This window comes from Lissotriton vulgaris, chromosome 5 (assembly GCF_964263255.1).
Source record: "Lissotriton vulgaris chromosome 5, aLisVul1.2, whole genome shotgun sequence".
Lineage (NCBI taxonomy): Eukaryota > Metazoa > Chordata > Amphibia > Caudata > Salamandridae > Lissotriton > Lissotriton vulgaris.
The window spans coordinates 537,704,435-537,713,993 of record NC_141693.1 but is presented as its reverse complement, the minus strand read 5'-3'; positions in this window follow the sequence as shown (position 1 = coordinate 537,713,993).

The window sequence follows — 9,559 nt, the reverse complement described above, 5'->3', positions numbered from 1 at the left end:
TGAGACAGGGCTCCAGGAGGTCGGGCACGTTTCCGCCCTGTTTCCCCTCTGTCACCTCGAGTGCACAGATTACAAGAAAGGGGGGTAATTTTCCTCCGGATTAGTAGGTGCAAGGGTATGCCCAAACACCCTCCCAGGTCTGGTGGTTCCCTGCTGGGGACCAGATGGGCGATGCCCGGGAACACCTCCCAGGCATCCGGGGCTCCCTCCTCCGGGCCTCAGAGTGGCAAAGTACCCGGGAAAGGCTCCATGGGTCCTGGGCCCTGGAGCCCTGGAGCCCTGCTGCCCTGGAGCCCATCAGCCCCGGAGCCCTGCAGCCCTGGAGCCCTGGAGCTCTGGAGCCCCGGAGCCCTGCAGCCCCCTGAGCCGTGGAGTCCTGCAGTCCCCGAGCCCTGCAGCCCCGGAGCCCTGCAGCTCCTGAGCCCTACAGGCCCGAGGCAGGCAGATTGGCGTCCTTTCGGTCCCGGCCATCAGGTCGCCCCTCTCGCCTCGGCCATCTGGTCGCCCGCAATTCTTTCCTATGGGGCGACTAGATGGCCGGACTTCCCTGGAAGTCCCTATGAGGTGCCATTCGCCTCCCGGATCCCATCCTGGGCTCCAGGAGGTCGGGCACTTTTGTGCCCTGGGTCCCCTCTGTCACCTCGAGTGCACGGATTACAAGAAAGGGGGGTAATTTTCCTCCGGATTAGTACGTGCAAGGGTATGCCCAAACACCCTCCCGGGGCTGGTGGTCCCTGCTGGGGACCAGATGAGCGATGCCCGGGCAGCACCTCCCAGGCATTCGGGGCTCCCTCCTCCGGGCCGCAGAGTGGGAAAGTACCCGGGACGGGCTCCATGGGTCCCGGGCCCTGGAGCCCCGGAGCCCTGGAGCCCTGCTGCCCTGAAGCCCCAGAGCCCTGGAGCCCTTTAGCACTGGAGCCTGGGAGCCCTGGAGCCCTGGAGCCCCCCGGAGCCGTGGAGCCCTGCAGTCCCCGAGCCCTGCATCCCTGCAGCCCCAGAGCCCCGGAGCCCCGGAGCCCTGGAGCCCTGCAGCTCCTGAGCCCTAAAAGCCCGGGGCAGGCAGATTGGCGTCATTTCGGTCCCGGCCATCTGGTCGCCCCTCTCGCCACGGCCATCTGGTCGCCCGCAATGCTTTCCTATGGGGCGACTAGATGGCCGGATTTCCCTGGAAGTCCCTATGAGATGCCATTCGCCTCCCGGATCCGAGACAGGGCTCCAGGAGGTCGCGCACTTTTGTGCCCTGGGTCCCCTCTGTCACCTCGAGTGCACGGATTACAAGAAAGGGGGGTAATTTTCCTCCGGATTAGTACGTGCAAGGGTATGCCCAAACACCCTCCCGGGGCTGGTGGTCCCTGCTGGGGACCAGATGAGCGATGCCCGGGCAGCACCTCCCAGGCATTCGGGGCTCCCTCCTCCGGGCCGCAGAGTGGGAAAGTACCCGGGACGGGCTCCATGGGTCCCGGGCCCTGGAGCCCCGGAGCCCTGGAGCCCTGCTGCCCTGAAGCCCCAGAGCCCTGGAGCCCTTTAGCACTGGAGCCCTGGAGCCCTGGAGCCCTGGAGCCCTGCAGCCCCGGAGCCCTGCAGCCCCCCGAGCCGTGGAGCCCTGCAGTCCCCGAGCCCTGCATCCCTGCAGCCCCAGAGCCCCGGAGCCCCGGAGCCCTGGAGCCCTGCAGCTCCTGAGCCCTAAAGGCCCGGGGCAGGCAGATTGGCGTCATTTCGGTCCCGGCCATCTGGTCGCCCCTCTCGCCACGGCCATCTGGTCGCCCGCAATGCTTTCCTATGGGGCGACTAGATGGCCGGATTTCCCTGGTAGTCCCTATGAGATGCCATTCGCCTCCCGGATCTGAGACAGGGCTCCAGGAGGTCGGGCACGTTTCCGCCCTGTTTCCCCTCTGTCACCTCGAGTGCACAGATTACAAGAAAGGGGGGTAATTTTCCTCCGGATTAGTAGGTGCAAGGGTATGCCCAAACACCCTCCCAGGTCTGGTGGTTCCCTGCTGGGGACCAGATGGGCGATGCCCGGGAACACCTCCCAGGCATCCGGGGCTCCCTCCTCCGGGCCGCAGAGTGGCAAAGTACCCGGGAAAGGCTCCATGGGTCCTGGGCCCTGGAGCCCTGGAGCCCTGCTGCCCTGGAGCCCATCAGCCCCGGAGCCCTGCAGCCCTGGAGCCCTGGAGCTCTGGAGCCCCGGAGCCCTGCAGCCCCCTGAGCCGTGGAGTCCTGCAGTCCCCGAGCCCTGCAGCCCCGGAGCCCTGCAGCTCCTGAGCCCTACAGGCCCGAGGCAGGCAGATTGGCGTCCTTTCGGTCCCGGCCATCAGGTCGCCCCTCTCGCCTCGGCCATCTGGTCGCCCGCAATTCTTTCCTATGGGGCGACTAGATGGCCGGACTTCCCTGGAAGTCCCTATGAGGTGCCATTCGCCTCCCGGATCCCATCCTGGGCTCCAGGAGGTCGGGCACTTTTGTGCCCTGGGTCCCCTCTGTCACCTCGAGTGCACGGATTACAAGAAAGGGGGGTAATTTTCCTCCGGATTAGTACGTGCAAGGGTATGCCCAAACACCCTCCCGGGGCTGGTGGTCCCTGCTGGGGACCAGATGAGCGATGCCCGGGCAGCACCTCCCAGGCATTCGGGGCTCCCTCCTCCGGGCCGCAGAGTGGGAAAGTACCCGGGACGGGCTCCATGGGTCCCGGGCCCTGGAGCCCCGGAGCCCTGGAGCCCTGCTGCCCTGAAGCCCCAGAGCCCTGGAGCCCTTTAGCACTGGAGCCTGGGAGCCCTGGAGCCCCCCGGAGCCGTGGAGCCCTGCAGTCCCCGAGCCCTGCATCCCTGCAGCCCCAGAGCCCCGGAGCCCCGGAGCCCTGGAGCCCTGCAGCTCCTGAGCCCTAAAAGCCCGGGGCAGGCAGATTGGCGTCATTTCGGTCCCGGCCATCTGGTCGCCCCTCTCGCCACGGCCATCTGGTCGCCCGCAATGCTTTCCTATGGGGCGACTAGATGGCCGGATTTCCCTGGAAGTCCCTATGAGATGCCATTCGCCTCCCGGATCCGAGACAGGGCTCCAGGAGGTCGGGCACGTTTGCGCCCTGGGTCCCCTCTGTCACCTCGAGTGCACAGATTACAAGAAAGGGGGGTAATTTTCCTCCGGATTAGTAGGTGCAAGGGTATGCCCAAACACCCTCCCAGGTCTGGTGGTTCCCTGCTGGGGACCAGATGGGCGATGCCCGGGAACACCTCCCAGGCATCCGGGGCTGCCTCCTCCGGGCCGCAGAGTGGCAAAGTACCCGGGAAAGGCTCCATGGGTCCTGGGCCCTGGAGCCCTGGAGCCCTGCTGCCCTGGAGCCCAGCAGCCCCGGAGCCCTGCAGCCCTGGAGCCCTGGAGCCCTGGAGCCCCGGAGCCCTGCAGCCCCCCGAGCCATGGAGTCCTGCAGTCCCCGAGCCCTGCAGCCCCGGAGCCCTGCAGCTCCTGAGCCCCACAGGCCCGAGGCAGGCAGATTGGCGTCCTTTCGGTCCCGGCCATCAGGTCGACCCTCTCGCCTCGGCCATCTGGTCGCCCGCAATTCTTTCCTATGGGGCGACTAGATGGCCGGACTTCCCTGGAAGTCCCTATGAGGTGCCATTCGCCTCCTGGATCCCATCCTGGGCTCCAGGAGGTCGGGCACTTTTGTGCCCTGGGTCCCCTCTGTCACCTCGAGTGCACGGATTACAAGAAAGGGGGGTAATTTTCCTCCGGATTAGTAGGTGCAGGGGTATGCCCAAACACCCTCCCGGGGCTGGTGGTTCCCTGCTGGGACCAGATGAGCGATGCCCGGGCAGCACCTCCCAGGCATTCGGGGCTCCCTCCTCCGGGCCTGAGAGTGGGAAAGTACCCGGGACGGGCTCCATGGGTCCTGGGCCCTGGAGCCCCGGAGCCCCGGAGCCCTGCTGCCCTGAAGCCCCAGAGCCCTGGAGCCCCGCAGCCCTGGAGCCCTGCAGCCCCGGAGCCCTGCAGCCCCCAGAGCCGTGGAGCCCTGCAGTCCCCCAGCCCTGCATCCCTGCAGCCCCAGAGCCCTGCAGCCCTGGAGCCCTGGAGCCCTGGAGCCCTGGAGCCCCGGAGCCCTGCAGCCCCCCGAGCCGTGGAGCCCTGCAGTCCCCGAGCCCTGCAGCCCCGGAGCCCCGGAGCCCTGCAGCTCCTGAGCCCTACAGGCCCTAGGCAGGCAGATTGGCGTCCTTTCGGTCCCGGCCATCAGGTCGCCCCTCTCGCCTCGGCCATCTGGTCGCCCGCAATTCTTTCCTATGGGGCGACTAGAAGGCCGGACTTCCCTGGAAGTCCCTATGAGGTGCCATTCGCCTCCCGGATCCCATCCTGGGCTCCAGGAGGTCGGGCACTTTTGTGCCCTGGGTCCCCTCTGTCACCTCGAGTGCACGGATTACAAGAAAGGGGGGTAATTTTCCTCCAGATTAGTAGGTGCAAGGGTATGCCCAAACACCCTCCCGGGGCTGGTGGTTCCCTGCTGGGGACCAGATGAGCGATGCCCGGGCAGCACCTCACAGGCATTCGGGGCTCCCTCCTCCGGGCCGCAGAGTGGGAAAGTACCCGGGATGGGCTCCATGGGTCCCGGGCCCTGGAGCCCCGGAGCCCCGGAGCCCTGGAGCCCTGCTGCCCTGAAGCCCCAGAGCCCTGGAGCCCTGCAGCCCTGGAGCCCTGCAGCCCCCCGAGCCGTGGAGCCCTGCAGTCCCCGAGCCCTGCATCCCTGCAGCCCCAGAGCCCCGGAGCCCTGGAGCCCTGCAGCTCCTGAGCCCTAAAGGCCCGGGGCAGGCAGATTGGCGTCATTTCGGTCCCGGCCATCTGGTCGCCCCTCTCGCCACGGCCATCTGGTCGCCCGCAATGCTTTCCTATGGGGCGACTAAATGGCCGGACTTCCCTGGAAGTCCCTATGAGGTGCCATTCGCCTCCCGGATCCCATCCTGGGCTCCAGGAGGTCGGGCACTTTTGTGCCCTGGGTCCCCTCTGTCACCTCAAATGCACGGATTACAAGAAAGGGGGGTAATTTTCCTCCGGATTAGTACGTGCAAGGGTATGCCCAAACACCCTCCCGGGGCTGGTGGTTCCTGCTGGGGACCAGATGAGCGATGCCCGGGCAGCACCTCCCAGGCATTCGGGGCTCCCTCCTCCGGGCCGCAGAGTGGGAAAGTACCCGGGACGGGCTCCATGGGTCCCGGGCCCTGGAGCCCCGGAGCCCTGGAGCCCTGCTGCCCTGAAGCCCCAGAGCCCTGGAGCCCTGCAGCACTGGAGCCCTGGAGCCCTGGAGCCCTGGAGCCCTGCTGCCCTGGAGCCCAGCAGCCCCGGAGCCCTGCAGCCCTGGAGCCCTGGAGCCCTGGAGCCCTGGAGCCCTGGATCCCCGGAGCCCTGCAGCCCCCCGAGCCGTGGAGTCCTGCAGTCCCCGAGCCCTGCAGCCCCGGAGCCCTGCAGCTCCTGAGCCCTACAGGCCCGAGGCAGGCAGATTGGCGTCCTTTCGGTCCCGGCCATCAGGTCGCCCCTCTCGCCTCGGCCATCTGGTCGCCCGCAATTCTTTCCCATGGGGCGACTAGATGGCCGGACTTCCCTGGAAGTCCCTATGAGGTGCCATTCGCCTCCCGGATCCCATCCTGGGCTCCAGGAGGTCGGGCACTTTTGTGCCCTGGGTCCCCTCTGTCACCTCGAGTGCACGGATTACAAGAAAGGGGGGTAATTTTCCTCCGGATTAGTACGTGCAAGGGTATGCCCAAACACCCTCCCGGGGCTGGTGGTCCCTGCTGGGGACCAGATGAGCGATGCCCGGGCAGCACCTCCCAGGCATTCGGGGCTCCCTCCTCCGGGCCGCAGAGTGGGAAAGTACCCGGGACGGGCTCCATGGGTCCCGGGCCCTGGAGCCCCGGAGCCCTGGAGCCCTGCTGCCCTGAAGCCCCAGAGCCCTGGAGCCCTTTAGCACTGGAGCCTGGGAGCCCTGGAGCCCTGGAGCCCCCCGGAGCCGTGGAGCCCTGCAGTCCCCGAGCCCTGCATCCCTGCAGCCCCAGAGCCCCGGAGCCCCGGAGCCCTGGAGCTCTGCAGCTCCTGAGCCCTAAAAGCCCGGGGCAGGCAGATTGGCGTCATTTCGGTCCCGGCCATCTGGTCGCCCCTCTCGCCACGGCCATCTGGTCGCCCGCAATGCTTTCCTATGGGGCGACTAGATGGCCGGATTTCCCTGGAAGTCCCTATGAGATGCCATTCGCCTCCCGGATCCGAGACAGGGCTCCAGGAGGTCGGGCACGTTTGCGCCCTGGGTCCCCTCTGTCACCTCGAGTGCACAGATTACAAGAAAGGGGGGTAATTTTCCTCCGGATTAGTAGGTGCAAGGGTATGCCCAAACACCCTCCCAGGTCTGGTGGTTCCCTGCTGGGGACCAGATGGGCGATGCCCGGGAACACCTCCCAGGCATCCGGGGCTGCCTCCTCCGGGCCGCAGAGTGGCAAAGTACCCGGGAAAGGCTCCATGGGTCCTGGGCCCTGGAGCCCTGGAGCCCTGCTGCCCTGGAGCCCAGCAGCCCCGGAGCCCTGCAGCCCTGGAGCCCTGGAGCCCTGGAGCCCCGGAGCCCTGCAGCCCCCCGAGCCATGGAGTCCTGCAGTCCCCGAGCCCTGCAGCCCCGGAGCCCTGCAGCTCCTGAGCCCTACAGGTCCGAGGCAGGCAGATTGGCGTCCTTTCGGTCCCGGCCATCAGGTCGACCCTCTCGCCTCGGCCATCTGGTCGCCCGCAATTCTTTCCTATGGGGCGACTAGATGGCCGGACTTCCCTGGAAGTCCCTATGAGGTGCCATTCGCCTCCTGGATCCCATCCTGGGCTCCAGGAGGTCGGGCACTTTTGTGCCCTGGGTCCCCTCTGTCACCTCGAGTGCACGGATTACAAGAAAGGGGGGTAATTTTCCTCCGGATTAGTAGGTGCAGGGGTATGCCCAAACACCCTCCCGGGGCTGGTGGTTCCCTGCTGGGACCAGATGAGCGATGCCCGGGCAGCACCTCCCAGGCATTCGGGGCTCCCTCCTCCGGGCCTGAGAGTGGGAAAGTACCCGGGACGGGCTCCATGGGTCCTGGGCCCTGGAGCCCCGGAGCCCCGGAGCCCTGCTGCCCTGAAGCCCCAGAGCCCTGGAGCCCCGCAGCCCTGGAGCCCTGCAGCCCCGGAGCCCTGCAGCCCCCAGAGCCGTGGAGCCCTGCAGTCCCCCAGCCCTGCATCCCTGCAGCCCCAGAGCCCTGCAGCCCTGGAGCCCTGGAGCCCTGGAGCCCTGGAGCCCCGGAGCCCTGCAGCCCCCCGAGCCGTGGAGCCCTGCAGTCCCCGAGCCCTGCAGCCCCGGAACCCCGGAGCCCTGCAGCTCCTGAGCCCTACAGGCCCTAGGCATGCAGATTGGCGTCCTTTCGGTCCCGGCCATCAGGTCGCCCCTCTCGCCTCGGCCATCGGGTCGCCCGCAATTCTTTCCTATGGGGCGACTAGAAGGCCGGACTTCCCTGGAAGTCCCTATGAGGTGCCATTCGCCTCCCGGATCCCATCCTGGGCTCCAGGAGGTCGGGCACTTTTGTGCCCTGGGTCCCCTCTGTCACCTCGAGTGCACGGATTACAAGAAAGGGGGGTCATTTTCCTCCAGATTAGTAGGTGCAAGGGTATGCCCAAACACCCTCCCGGGGCTGGTGGTTCCCTGCTGGGGACCAGATGAGCGATGCCCGGGCAGCACCTCACAGGCATTCGGGGCTCCCTCCTCCGGGCCGCAGAGTGGGAAAGTACCCGGGATGGGCTCCTGGAGCCCCGGAGCCCCGGAGCCCTGGAGCCCTGCTGCCCTGAAGCCCCAGAGCCCTGGAGCCCTGCAGCCCTGGAGCCCTGCAGCCCCCCGAGCCGTGGAGCCCTGCAGTCCCCGAGCCCTGCATCCCTGCAGCCCCAGAGCCCCGGAGCCCTGGAGCCCTGCAGCTCCTGAGCCCTAAAGGCCCGGGGCAGGCAGATTGGCGTCATTTCAGTCCCGGCCATCTGGTCGCCCCTCTCGCCACGGCCATCTGGTCGCCCGCAATGTTTTCCTATGGGGCGACTAAATGGCCGGACTTCCCTGGAAGTCCCTATGAGATGCCATTCGCCTCCCGGATCCCAGCCAGGGCTCCAGGAGGTCGGGCACGTTTGTGCCCTGGGTCCCCTCTGTCACCTCGAGTGCATAGATTACAAGAAAGGGGGGTCATTTTCCTCCGGATTAGTAGGTTCAAGGGTATGCCCAAACACCCTCCCAGGTCTGGTGGTTCCCTGCTGGGGACCAGATGGGCGATGCCCGGGGAACACCTCCCAGGCATCCGGGGCTCCCTCCTCCAGGCCGCAGAGTGGCAAAGTACCGGGGATAGGCTCCATGGGTCCTGGGCCCTGGAGCCCTGGAGCACTGCTGCCCTGGAGCCAAGCAGCCCTGGAGCCCTGGAGCCCCGGAGCCCTGCAGCCCCCCGAGCCGTGGAGCCCTGCAGTCCCCGAGCCCTGCAGCCCCGGAGCCCCGGAGCCCTGCAGCTCCTGAGCCCTACAGGCCCGAGGCAGGCAGATGGGCGTCCTTTCGGTCCCGGCCATCAGGTCGCCCCTCTCGCCTCGGCCATCTGGTCGGCCGCAATTCTTTCCTATGGGGCGACTAGATGGCCGGACTTCCCTGGAAGTCCTTATGAGGTGCCATTCGCCTCCCGGATCCCATCCTGGGCTCCAGGAGGTTGGGCACTTTTGTGCCCTGGGTCCCCTCTGTCACCTCGAGTGCACGGATTACAAGAAAGGGGGGTAATTTTCCTCCGGATTAGTAGGTGCAGGGGTATGCCCAAACACCCTCCCGGGGCTGGTGGTTCCCTGCTGGGGACCAGATGAGCGATGCCCGGGCAGCACCTCCCAGGCATTCGGGGCTCCCTCCTTCGGGCCGCAGAGTGGGAAAGTACCCGGGACGGGCTCCATGGGTCCCGGGCCATGGAGGCCCGAAACCTTGGAGCCCAGCAGCCCAGCAGCCCCGGAGGCCTGGAGCCCTGGAGCAATGGAGCCCCAGAGCCCTGCAGCCCTGCTGCCCTGGAGCCCCCGAGCCCTGGAGCCCTGCAGCCCTGAAGCCCCGGAGCCCTGCAGCCCCCCGAGCCTTGGAGCCCTGCAGTCCCCGAGCCCTGCATCCCTGCAGCCCCAGAGCCCCGGAGGCCCGGAGGCACGGAGCCCCGGAGCCCCAGAGCCCCGAGCTGGGTGCTCGGGCCCTGGGCCCTGTCCCCTGGCCTGCTGCACTGCCAAGAGCCCAGGTCGGGGTTCCGTTGTGCCCGGGCAGTCCTCCCTGCTTGTCAAAGTGCCAGGGGGCCCCGGGTCGGAAAGCCTGTCGGGGCCCCCTGGGAGCCTCCATGGCTGGGGCCCAGCTGGGGCTTTGGGGCTCTGGGCCTCCGGTCGGCCATGCCGCGGAGCCCGCTGACTCCTTTGTTGGGGCACAGGGTGTCCAGACGGCTCCTCTTTCATCTGGTCGCCCCGATTCCCTCGGCCATCTGGTCGACCGCAATGCTTTCCTATGGGGCGACCAGATGACCGAACTTCCCTGGAAGTCCCGATGAGGTGC